The sequence below is a fragment of the Cyanistes caeruleus genome, chromosome 25 (assembly GCF_971803275.1).
Source record: "Cyanistes caeruleus chromosome 25, bCyaCae1.hap1.1, whole genome shotgun sequence".
Lineage (NCBI taxonomy): Eukaryota > Metazoa > Chordata > Aves > Passeriformes > Paridae > Cyanistes > Cyanistes caeruleus.
In genome coordinates this window covers 373866-386560 of record NC_141725.1, presented here as the reverse complement: position 1 = coordinate 386560, position 12695 = coordinate 373866, and the positions used below count along the sequence as shown (strand labels likewise).

Here is a 12695-nt window from a genome sequence, read left to right as displayed (position 1 = left end):
GTCACTTCCCTGTCCCCGAGTCTGTGAGACCCTCGGACTGTCCTCAGTCCTGTCCCTAGGCTGTCCCCTCCCTGTCCCCAGAACGGTCCGGGCAGACGCTTTGGGCTCCACCCTCGCCCTTTGTGCCGCCTCTGCCCCGGTTTAAAATGTTCCCAGATTGTCCCCAGGTGTTCCCAAGTGCCACCATGGCTCCTGTGCTGGTGGCCCTGTTAGCGCTGCTGGCGCTGGCACTGCTGGCGCAGCTGTCGCGACATCGCGCGATCGCAGCCCGACTCCCCCCGGGCCCCCCAGCGCTGCCGCTGCTCGGAAACCTCCTCCAGGTGTCCCCGTTCCGCACGCTGCAGTCCCTGCTCAAGGTGGGAACTTGGGGCTTTCGGGAAAGGTGGGGTTTGGGGATTTGGGGAATTTTGGAGAATTTTGAAGTTTTGGGGATTTTTTGATATTTTTTTTCGGTATTTTTGAAGGCTTTAAAAGGGTGTTTTAGGGGTTTTTAGGGAGTTTCTGGGGTAGTTTTAGAGGGGTTTGGGACCCCCCTGCACCGACCAGATTCTGCTCAAGGTGTGAATTTTGGAGAAATTTGGGGATTTGGGGAATTTCTGGGAATTTTGGGGTGATTTGGGGTGATTTGGGGCTTTTTTCCTCCTGGAATTTTCAGAATTTTGTGGGATTGGGGGGGGGGGGGGGGGGGTTGGGGGACTCCAGCGACCCCGGCAGTTCTGGGCACTGCTCAAAGTGGGAATTTTGGGAATTCTGGGGATTTGGGGAGATTTTAAGGGAATTTGGGGAGGTTTGGGTGGGTTTTGATGGAATTTGGGTCAATTTACGGCAAATTTTGTGGGATTTGGGTGAATTTGGGGGGATTTTTATGGTTTTTTTATGGATTTTTTTTGATTTTTTATGGGATTTTTGTCAGATTTTTACTATCCCTGACTCTGCTGACCCCTCTCAGCTGAGTGACCGGTCTGGCCCAGGGACTGCTGTGCAGCTGGGACCAGTTTGGGTTCATTTAGGTCGATTTTGGTGCCATTACCTTAAATTTTGCCGAATTTTAGTGGGATTTTTGTCAATCTTAATGGGATTATTTTTTATTTTAATGGGATTTTAAAAAATATTAATGGGGTTTTTGTGGAGTTTTTGATATTGCTGACCCTGCTGACCCCTCCCAGCTGAGTGAACAGTCTTGCCCAGTGTGCCCAGATTAGCTGGACTTGATTTGGGTCAATTTTGATGGGATTTGGGTGAATTTTACTGTATTTGAATGTGATTTTAAAAAATCTTCATGGGATTTTGGTGGGGTTTTCACTGTCCCTGACCCCGCTGACCCCTGGCAGCTGAGTGACCGCTACGGGCCAGTGTTCACAGTGTGGCTGGGCCCCCGGCCAGTGCTGGTGCTGTGTGGGACCCAGGCTGTGCACGAGGCACTCGTGGGGAACCCCGAGGTGTTCTCAGAGTGTGGGCAGATGCCAACTCTGGAGAGCACCTTCAGGGGATATGGTGAGAGCCCAAATCACCCCAAACATATCCCAAAAATACCCTAAATCCACCCCAAACAGGCCCCCTAAAAACCCAAATCCACTTCAGAAACCCCCCAAAATTATCCCAAAGCCAAAAAAACCACCAAAAATACCCCAACACGATCCCCAACCCCCCAAAAAATACCCCAAAATGCACCAAAAAAGTACTCCAAATTATCCCCAAAAATCAGCCAAAAGGATCCTCAAAAATACCCCAAAACCATCCCAAAATTTTCTCAAAATTCATCCCCCAAAAAACCCCCAAAAAATCACAAGACCACACAAAAAAAAAAATTCCAAAAAATCCCCCAAATCACCTCAAAGTTATCTCAAAATTTATTTCAAAAAACACCAAAAATACTCCAAAACACCCCAAAATTACCCCAGAATTCATGCCAAACCCACTCCAAAACCATCTTCAAAATACCCTGGATTCCCCATTTTCCTTGATTTTCCATGAATTTAACACAAATTTTCCGAATTTCTGCCCCTTCCCAATGGGTTTTTTTCCTAGTTCCATTGTTTTTCCCCATTTCCCCTGGATTTTTTCCATATTCCCTCAATTTTCTTCCCTTTCCCAATGTTTTTTTCCCCATTTCCTATGAATTCTTCCCCATTTCCCAGAGATTTTTCTTCCCCCGATGCATTTTCCTGATTCACATGAATTTTTTACCATTCCAGGTGTGATTTTCTGGGATGGGGAGCACTGGCAGCAGCTCTGGCACTTTTCCCTGACAGATTTACCACTCTTTTCCATGGATTTTTTCCACATTTCCAATTTCTGCCCCTTCCCATGGAATTTTCCCCATTTCCCCTCTTCTCATGGATTTCTCTCCTGTTTTTTCCCATTTCCCATTGTTTTTAACCCCACTTTCTTCCTAATGGATTTTTCCCAATTCCCATAGATTTTTCCTCATTCCAGGTGTGGTTTTTGCGGATGGGGAGCGCTGGCGGCAGCTCCGGCGCTTCTCCCTGATGGTGCTCCGGGATTTTGGGATGGGCCGCCAGAGCATCGAGAGCCGGATCCAGGAGGAGGCCCAGGAGCTGCTCCACGAGTTCCAGAAAACCCAACGTATCAAATTTTGGGGGACTTCGGAGGGTTTTAGGAGGTGGGAAAAATCATGGAAATTATCCCAAAAAATCAGCCAGAAAAAGCCACACCAGAATCAGGCCAAAATAGTCCAAAATTATTCTAAATTATCCCCAAAAACACACTGAAATCAGCCCAAAACTGCCCCAAACTCCAGAAATACCCCACACACACAAATTATTGCAAAATTCATTCCAAAAAACCATGTCAGAACCACCCCAAAATTATGCCAAAATGATCCCAAGAAATTATTACAAAACCACTCCAGAATCAGCCCAAAATCATCCCAAAAAACCACATTGGAATCTGCTCAAAATCCCTCAAAATTGCACCAAATCAGCCCAAAAACTACACCAAAATCAGCCCAAAATACCCCCAAATGATCCCAAAATATAATCCTAAAAAATTGCTCTAAATCACCCAAAAAATAACCCTAGACCCCCCAAAAAACTACCCCCAAAATACCTTAAATATTCCCCAAAATCCCCCCCAAATGACCCCAAAACCACCTCAAAACCACCCTGAAAATATCCCAAAATTATCCCAAAACTCATCCCAAAAAACCCACACTGGAACCACCCCAAAAATCTCCCCAATTCCCCCAAAACCACCCCAAAATTATCCCCAAAATCGCCTCTAAAATAGCTAAAAGTGATCCCCAAAAAATCATCCCGAAAAACTGAAAACCACCCAAAACCCACCCCAAAAATCCCCTCAAATTATCCCAAAATTATTCCTGAGGTACCCCAAAATTATCCCCAAAAAATCATCCCAAAACCACTATGAAATTATCCCCAAAAATATTCTTGGAAAAATCCCAGAAAAGTCCTAGAAAACCCCCAAACCATTGGATATTTCGCCAAACCCCTCAGGGTTTTCAGGTTTTGGGGTAGTTTTGGGTTGATTTTTTTGGATGATTATTTTTGGGGGATTTTTGGAGCATTTGGGATTGGTTTTGGGGTGATTCCATATGGCTTTTGGGATCATTTTTTGGGATTGTTTTGGGATTGTTTTGGGTTTTTTTGGAATGAATTTTGGGATATTTTAGGGTGGTTTGGGGTTTTTAGGATGATTTTTTGGGGATCATTTGGGGGATTTTTGGATCAGTTTTGAGGTGATTTTGGGCTGATACCAGTCTGTTTTTTTGTGATAAATTTTGGGATCAATTTGTGGTGGTTTTAGGTGGTTTCTGGGTGGTTTTCAGGTGGTTTTGGGTTTTTAGGATTATTTTTTGGGATCATTTTGGAGAGTTCTGGGGGTGATTTTGGGACATTTTTGGAGAAGCTTTGGGGTGATTTTGGGGTAAATTTGGGATGGTTCCAGATGATTTTTGGGATCATTTTGAGGTATTTTTGGGATGATTTTGGGGATCATTTTGGGGTGGTTCCAGTGTGGATTTTTGGAATGAATTTTGGGATAATTTGGTGGTATTTTGGGACCATAAAACCCCAAAAATGCTGGAATTTTTCCCAATTTTCCCAGGAAAACCCTTCAATCCCATGTTCCATCTAAGCTACGCCGTGTTCAACATCATCTGCTTTATCCCAAAGAATTACCCCAAATCCATCCCAAAACTACTCCAAAATTATCCCAAAAAATTGTTTTCTTGGAAAAATCCCAGAAAAGTACCAAAAATGCCGAAATTTCCTCCAAATTTCCCAGGGAAACCCTTTGACCCCACGTTCCTGCTGAGCTGCGCCGTGTCCAATATCATCTGCTCCATTGTTTTTGGGAATCGCTTCCAGTACCAGGATCCTGAATTCCTGGAGCTGCTGCGTCTCATGAACGAGAGTTTTCGGGAGATGAGCACAGCCTGGGCACAGGTGTGGGATTTCAGGAATACTGAGGAGATTTGGGGGAACGTTTTGGGAATTTTTTGGGGGATTTTTTGGGGGGATATTTGAGGTTTTGAGAGGAATTTTCTGGATTTTTGGAGTGGTGTCCAATCACTCAGATTCCCAAAATCCAGAATTTTTGGAAGTGACAGAAACTCTGGAGAATTTTTAGGAGTTCTTGGGTGAAAGCAGGAAATTTTGGGGGATTTTTGGGAATCTTTTTGAACTGTTTTTGAATTTCTGGGGAACTTTTTTTGGGGGCAATTTTGAGGCATTTGGGGTTTTTTGGGATGTGATTCATAAATTCCTGGAGCTGCTGCACGTCATGGACAAGAGTTTTAGGGAGATGAGTGCAGCCTGGGTGCAGGTGCATGATTTTGGGGAACTTTTTGGGAATTTTTTTTTGAATTTTGGGAATTTGGGGGATTTGGGATGGATGGGGTTAGGACTGACTTGGAGAAATTTTTGGGGTATTAGGAACAGTTTCAATTCAAAAAATCCAGAATTTTCAGTTACAGGAAATGATGAAGAATTTTTAGGAGTTTTGGGGTGAAATTAGAGAATTTTGGGGAATTTTTGAGAATTTTGGGGGGTTTAGGAGAGTTTTTGGGAATGACTTCAGTTCCCAAAATCTGGAATTCTTGGAATGTTTTGAGGATTTAGGATTTTTTGGGATTTAGGGGCATGATTTTGGGGTTTTTTTGAGTGTTTTTTGGGGGAAGTTTTTGTGATGATTTTTCTGGATTTTTTTGGTTTGTTTTGGGGAGTTTTTGGGATGGTTTCTGGGTAATTTCTTGGGAGTTTTGGGGGTGTTTTGTTGGTGTTTCAGGTGTGATTTTAGGGCAGTTTTTAGTTTTTTTGGGTGGTGATTTTTGGGTGGTTTTGGGCTGTTTTAGGTCAGTTTTTGGGGAGTTTTTTGGGATGGTTTTAGAATGGTTTTGGGGTGATTTTAGGGTTGGTTTTAAGGTGTTTTAGGATGATTTTGAGGTATTTTTGGGGTATTTTTTTGTGCTGCTTTAGGGTGTTTTTTGGGTTAATTTCGTTTTTGGGATGAATTTAGGATGGTTTTGGTGTTATTTTTGTTGTGTTTTTCGGGCATTTAGGGGTGATTTTTAGGGTGATTTTCTGTCTGGTTTTGGGATGATTTTGAGGTGTTTTGGTGGTGGTTTTGGGGAGATTTTTGGTGTGTTTTCCTTAATGTTTTTGGGGCAATTCTGTCATTTTGGAGTCAATTTTGGGATTTTTGGTGTCCTCAAAGATTGTCCTGTGACATTTCTGCAGTTAGTCCGCACCTGCTGGGGAGGATGAGGAGCTCAGGGCATTTTGGGGTGATTTCAGGTGGTTTGGAGGTATTTTGAGGGTGGGGTTTTTTTTATGTCGTTTTTGAGGTGGTTTTGGGCTGCTTTTGCGGTCATTTTTGGGCTATTTTAAGAGGTGTTTTTCGGGTGGCTTGTGGGTGATTTTTCTGGATTTTTGGAATGATTTGTGGATATTTTTCGAGAGTTGTTTTGGGCTGGTTTTGGGGTGCTTTTGGGGCTGGTTTAGGTGTGTTTGAGAAGTTGTTTTTGCAGTATTTTTAGGATGATTTAGGGGTACTTTTGGTGCCATTTTTAGTGTGGTTTTGGTTTTTTGGGTGGTTTTGAGAGGAATTTTCTGGATTTTTGGAGTGGTTTTTCTGGATTTTTTGGGAGGACTTTGAGGTGTTTCTGGAATAGTTTTGGGGGGTTTGGTGTGGGGTATAGGTTCGTTTTTGGGCTGTTTTGGTGTGAGTTTTAAGCTGGTTTTTGTGATAACTTTGAGGCAATTTTTGTGATAATTTTGGGACAATTTTTGTGGTGGTTTTGGGATAATTTTGGGATTTTTGGTGTCCTGAAAGCTGTAGGCCATGGCTGAGCCATTACTATGGTTCATGCTGGGCCCACACTGGTGCATCCTGCTACTGCTGGCAATGATGAGGAGATTGAGGTGATTTGGGGTGGTTTTGGTGTGGTTTTAGGTGTCGTTTTGAGGTGTTTTAGGGATGATTTTGGGATGGTTTTGAGGTGTTGTTTTTGATTTTTTTAAATGACTTGTGAAGTTTTTGGGGTGTTTTGGTGTGATTTCTGGGATGGTTTTGAGGAGGATTTTGGGTGTTTTTGATGTGGTTTTTGGTGTGATTTTAGCTTTTTTAAGGGTGTTTTTGGGGATGATTTTGGGGTGATTTTAACGTGCTTTCAATACTGCTTTTTGGGATGTTTTTTGTATATGGGGTGGGTTTTGAGGTATTATTGGTATAATTTTGAGGTGTTTTGGTGTGGTTTTTTCTGTGGTTTTGGGACAATTTTGAGGTGTTTTGGGGGTGATTCTTGGTGTGTTTTTCATGAGAATTTTGAGGCAGTTTTTGCAGGGTTTTGGGGGTATTTTCGGGCTGATTTTGGCAATTTTTGGCTCCCCACCTGTACAACATGGCCAAACCCTTCCTTTGGTTGGTGCTGGGGCCACACTGAGAGAATGAGGAGCTCTGGAGGCATTTTGGGTGGTTTTGGGATGTTTTGGGACGATTTGGTGGTGGTTTTGGGCAGGCTTTGGGGTGTTTTTAGGGTGGTGTTTGGGATGATTTTTTGCTGTTTCTGGGGTGTTTTTGAGGTGCTTTTTTGGGTGATTTTTAGGAGTTTCTGAGCTGGTTTGGGGGTGGTGTTTGCAGTGATTTTGGGGAGATTTAGCTATTTTTTTGATGATTTTTTTGGTGTGGTTTTGGGATGTTTTTGGTGTAGTTTTTGGGATGGTTTGGGGGGTGGTTTTTTGGGAGATTTTTCTGGATTTTTAGGGAAGATTTTGGGTTGTTTTGGGGGAATATTTATTGGGTGATTTTTGCAGTGATTTTAGGGCTTGGTGACCTGTGGATTCTCTGGATGATTTTGGGCTGATTTTGGGGTACTTTGGGATGATTCTTGGGGTGATTTTTCTGGATGTTTTTGGGGTATTTTTCAGGTTGTTTTGGGGATAATTTTAGGAATATTTTTTTTTAATTTTTGGGCTCCCTGAAGCTGTACAACATGGCCGAGCCATTGCTGAAGTTCGTGCCGGGCCCGCACCGGCGCATCCCACAGCTGCTGGGGACAATGAGGAGTTTCGTTGCCCAGCGTGTGCAGGACAACGCCCGGACCCTTGACCCCCACAGCCCCCGCGACTTCATCGATGCCTTCCTCATCCAGATGAACAAGGTGGGGGTTTAGGGGGCTCCTGGGGGGTTTTTGGTCGGGCCTGGGGCACTTTTGTGGGGTCCCGGGGGCTTGGGAAGGCTTCTGGGGGGTTCTTGGGGCAGGTTTTGGGCAGGACTGGGAGTGTTTGGGGGAGTCTTGTGGGTCCTGGAGGGGGTTCTAAGCACTTTGTGGGCTTTGGGAGGGTTCTGGAGAGGTTTGGGAGGGCTGTTGAGGGATTTGGGGGGTCTTGGGGTCTTAGGGGTGGTTGACGAGAGGTCCTGGGAGGTTTACATGGGATCTGGGCAGGTTGGGGGGGTCCTGGAGGGTCTTGGGGGATTTGGGGATGGGTCCTGGAGGGACTGGGGGGGATTTGGGAGGATTCTGAGGGGTTCTTGAGGGGTTTAGGGGTCCTGGGGGGATTTTCAGGGGTCTTGCAGGAGTTTGAGGGTGTTTGGGGTGGTTTTGGTTGGATCTTTGGGGGATCCTGGGGTGGTTTCCAGATTTTAGAGTGGAATGCCTGGGTTTTTGCAGGAAAAGGACAACCCCAAGTCAGAATTCACAATGGAAAACCTGGAATTGACTACCCTGAACCTTTTCTTTGCCGGCACTGAGACCATGAGCTCCACACTGCGCTTTGGCCTCCTCTTCCTCATGAGGCACCCCCAGGTGGAAGGTGAGACCTCAAACCCAATTCCCATCCCAAATTCCTAAAACCCAAATTCTGAATCCCAAATTCTGAAATCTCCAAATTCCCAATCCTGCGTCCAAAATTCCCAATTGCCAATCTCAATTCCCAAATCCCAAATTCCCAAATTCCCAAATTCCTAGTCGCCAAATCCCAAATTCCCAAATTCCCCAATCCCAAATCCCAAAATCCCAAATCCCCAAACTTCCGCTCCTCCAATCCCAGATTCCCAAATTCCCCATTCCAAATCCTGATTTTCCGGCCCCCAGAGAAGATTTTCAAGGAGATTTCACAGGTGGTGGGCTTTGGCCGGGCTCCAGCCCTCGCTGACCGTTCGCTGATGCCGTTCACTGATGCCACGATCCACGAGATCCAGCGCTGCAGCGACCCCATCCCCATGAACGTCCCGCACCGGGTGACGCGGGACACGGAATTCCGGGGCTTCTGCATCCCCAAGGCGAGGGAAAAACCCCAAAATCCCCCAATATTTCATCTAAAACCACCCTAAAACCATCCTGAAATTCTTTTAAAAAATGCCCCTAAAACCTCTCTGAAATCTCCCTGAAGTCCCTCTGAAATATCCCTAAAATCCCCCTAAAATTCCCTGAAATCCCCCTAAGAAAACCTCCTGAAAACCTCTCTGAAATTCCCCTGAAATTCTCCTAAAAAGTCCCCCTAAAATGCCTCTAAAATCCCAAAATCTCCTTGGAATCCCCCTACATTCCTCCTGAAATTCCACTTGACATCTTCCTTAAAAATCCCTCTAAAATCCCTCTAAAATATACCAAAAATCCTCCTGAAATTCCTTGAAATTCCCCTAAAAAATCCTCCTGAAATCCCCTTAAAATCTCCTAAAATCCCACTAAAAGAACCAAATGAAAATCCCCCCAAAATTCCCCTAAAACCCTCTGCAATTACCCTAAAACCTCCTGAAACTTCCCTAACCCCCTGTAAAATCTCCTGAAATTCCCCTAAAAAAACCCCATAAAAATCTCTTGAAATGTCCCTAAAATTACATTAAAAAAACCTAAAACCCCTCTGAAATTCCCCTAAAAAACCCACTAAAATCACTGAAATTCCCCTAAAAAATCCTACAATCTCCTGAAATTCCCCTGAAAATCCTCCTAAAAACCTCTGTAAAATCTCCAAAAATCCTCCTGAAGTTCCCCTAAGATCCCAAAGGTGAGAGGAAATCCCTAATAATCCCTGGAATTCCCCCAAAACTTCAGGGATTCCTGATCCCAAAGGTGATGGAAAATCCAGAAGTCCCCTGAAATCCCCCTAAAAACACCTGGAATGACCCCAAGGACCTCTCTGACCCCAGAACTGACCCCAACTGATCCCAACTACCCCAACTGACCCTAGTAATCCCAAGTCACCCCAATGACCCCAAATGACCTCTCTGACCCCACACCTGACCTCAAATGACTCTTCTGACCCCACAGGGCACAGACATTTACCCCCTGCTGAGCTCGGTCCTAAACGACCCTGAATCCTTCAAAAACCCCCAAAACTTCGACCCTGGGAACTTCCTGGACGAGCAGGGTCGGTTCCAGCGCAACAAAGCCTTTGTGCCCTTCTCAGCTGGTGGGCACCCCAAAAACCCCCCAAAATCCCATTAATCCTTGGGGCCCTAAATCCTTCTGAAATCCCCAAAATCCCAAAATTCCTTTGGGGTGGGGTCCTAAATTCTGGAATCCCAAAAATCCCATAAAACCTTTGGGGAGGGGCCCTACATCCTTTTGGGATCCCCTAAATCCCATAAATCCTCAGGGTGGGAACCCCAGACCCATTTGGGATCCCCACCCCTGAAACCCCCAGACCCTTTTGGGACCTCAATCCCAAAGCTCACAGACCCTTTACAGACCCCCCCAGACCTTGAAATCCCCAGACCCTTTCTGGGGTCCCCCAGACCCTTTTGGGATCCCATAGCCCCCAAAGTCCCCAGACCCCTTAGAAACCCCCAGGTCCTTTTGTGATCCCCAACCCCTGAAACACCCAGCCACTTTTGGGACCCCCAGATCCTTTAGAGACCCCCAGCCCTTTTGGGACCCCCAGTCCCCTTTGGGACCCCCAGTCCCTCTAGAGACCCTCAGCCCTTTTGGGACCCCCAGCCCCTCTTGAGACCCGCAGCCCTTTTGGGACCCCCTACTCTTTGGGGTGGGGCGGCGCTGACGCCCCCTCCCCACAGGGAAGCGGCTGTGTCTGGGGGAGGCGCTGGTGCGGGCAGAGCTGTTCCTGTTCCTGACCTCGCTACTGCAGCGCCTGCGGCCGCGACCCCCGGCACCCCCCGAGGAGCTGCCCACGGCTCCCCTGGTGAGCGGCTTCGCCAACATCCCGCCCCACTTCCAGCTCCGCCTGCTGCCCCGATGAGATTGCCCCCCAAATTCCAGACTGCTCCCCAAATTCAGGAACCGCCCAGGGATTGGGACCCCTCCCCATGGCTGGAAAATCTCCCCCCGATCCTCCCCAAATTCCACTCCCAACATCCCCCTTACTTCCAGCTCATGATGGTGTCTCAATGAGACCCCTCCCCAAATCCCACCCCTGAGATGTCTCCTCATCGTTGGAAAATCCCCTGAAATCCACCCCAAATCCAGCCCCAAAATCAAGAATCCCCGCTGAGACCCCTCTGCAAATTCAGGTTGCCTCCCCATAATGCCCCTCCTCACTGGGATCAGGACCCCTCCCTATCAATGGAAATTTCCCCCAAACCCAAAAAATCATCTCCAAATCGCCTTCCCAAAATCAGAACCCCCCATGACCCGTGAATTTCCCCCCAAAACCACCAAATTCCTCCCCAAAAATGCCAAAATTTCTTCCAAATCTCCCCCAAAACCCTCAAACCCCCATAACTCCCCCAAAAGTCTCAAATCCTCCCAAGACTCAAAATCCCCCCCCAAACTCCAAATTTCCCCCCCAAAACCAGATTTCCCCCCAAAACCCTAAAAAAACCCCAAAATTCTCCCCACCCCCCAAATTTTCCCCTCAAAACCATCAAATACTCACAAAATCCCAAATCCCCCCAAGACACTCAAATTACACCCCAAATGGCCAAAATTCCTCCCCCTCCCAAAGACTCCCATATTCCTCCCCAAAAATATGAGGGGTGCCCCTAAACAACCAAATCCACTCTTCCCAAAATTTCCTCCTGGACCCCAAATTCCCCCTCAAAACCCCCAAATATTTCCCCCAAACACCCAAATGTTATGAAAAAATGCTAAAATTATTTCCCTAAAAGACCAAAATTCCCCCCAGGACCCCCAAAGTTTCCCCCCACCACCCCAAATGTCCCCCCACCCCCCAAATTCCATCCAAATTCCACCCCAAAACCCGGGAGACCACCCCCCAAAAAAACTGCGATCCCTCTCCAAAACCCCTCCAAAATCATAACTCCCTCCCCAAAAATCACCAAAGAAGCTGAGAACATAATTTTTTTATTTCACATTTTTCACACCTTAGGCAACGGCGGGGAGCCCCAGAATTCTCAGGATTTTTCCCATTTTTTTGGGGAGGGAGGTGTCCCAGCTTTTCCAGCCTGCCCCAGGTGACCCTTCCCCAAAATTCCTGCCCCTCAGGCCCCCCAAGTTAAGTGCAAATAAATAAAAAGAGTTAAAAAAGAACAAAAAGTGGGAGAAAAAAGGTAAAAATAATAATAAAAAAAACAGAATAAAAAGACCACCTACCCCAATTTGAGGGGAGAGGGACAGAGGAAAAATTCGAAGAGGGGGCAACCCCCCGAAAGAAATTGAGAGACTCCCTTAAAAAATTGAGGGACCCCCCCCCAGAAAAAGCTCACTTTGAAAAATGCCAAAACCACCAAAAATTGGCAAAAAAATGAAAAAAACACTGAAAAATTAGGGGGGGAACCCCCAAAAACTGTGTCAAAAATGGGGGAACTCCCCCTTGAATCCAAGGGATTTTTGGGAATGTTTTTCCCAAAAGCAGCAGGTTTCTGGGGATGGCATGGCAGGAGAGACCCCCCCCAAATTCCTGGGGCTGTCTCCAAGATCCAGTGGAGGCAGCTGGTCCTGGAGTGGGACAAAAAGGGCATTTTAGGGAAATTAAGGTAATTCTGGGAGATGTGGGTGAATTGTAGGGAATTTTGGGATTTTTGGGGGGTCTGGGGGGGGTCTTGATTTTATGGGATCTTGTGTTCTGAGGCCACGGGATCATGTCCAGAGAGGCTACAGTTACCAGAAACCAGCATGGGACACCAATGAGACAGGGTTCTGCTCAGGAAATCATTTATTCAGCACAGGAACAAACTCAGATTCAGAGACAGAGCACTGAACAGAGGCAGGGTGATGGGTTTTGAGGAACAGAACCAGGGTGGAGTTCAAGGTCAGGGACCACTGGGAACACAGCAAGGGAGAAACCCCAGGGGCT

The 12695-nt window shown here is 46.3% G+C and overlaps 1 pseudogene; it reads left to right on the top strand.

Annotated features, from left to right (window-relative positions):
- On the top strand, positions 1–10679 carry LOC111941905 (cytochrome P450 2G1-like; annotated as a pseudogene).
- Positions 10680–12695: the final 2016 nt, after the last annotated feature.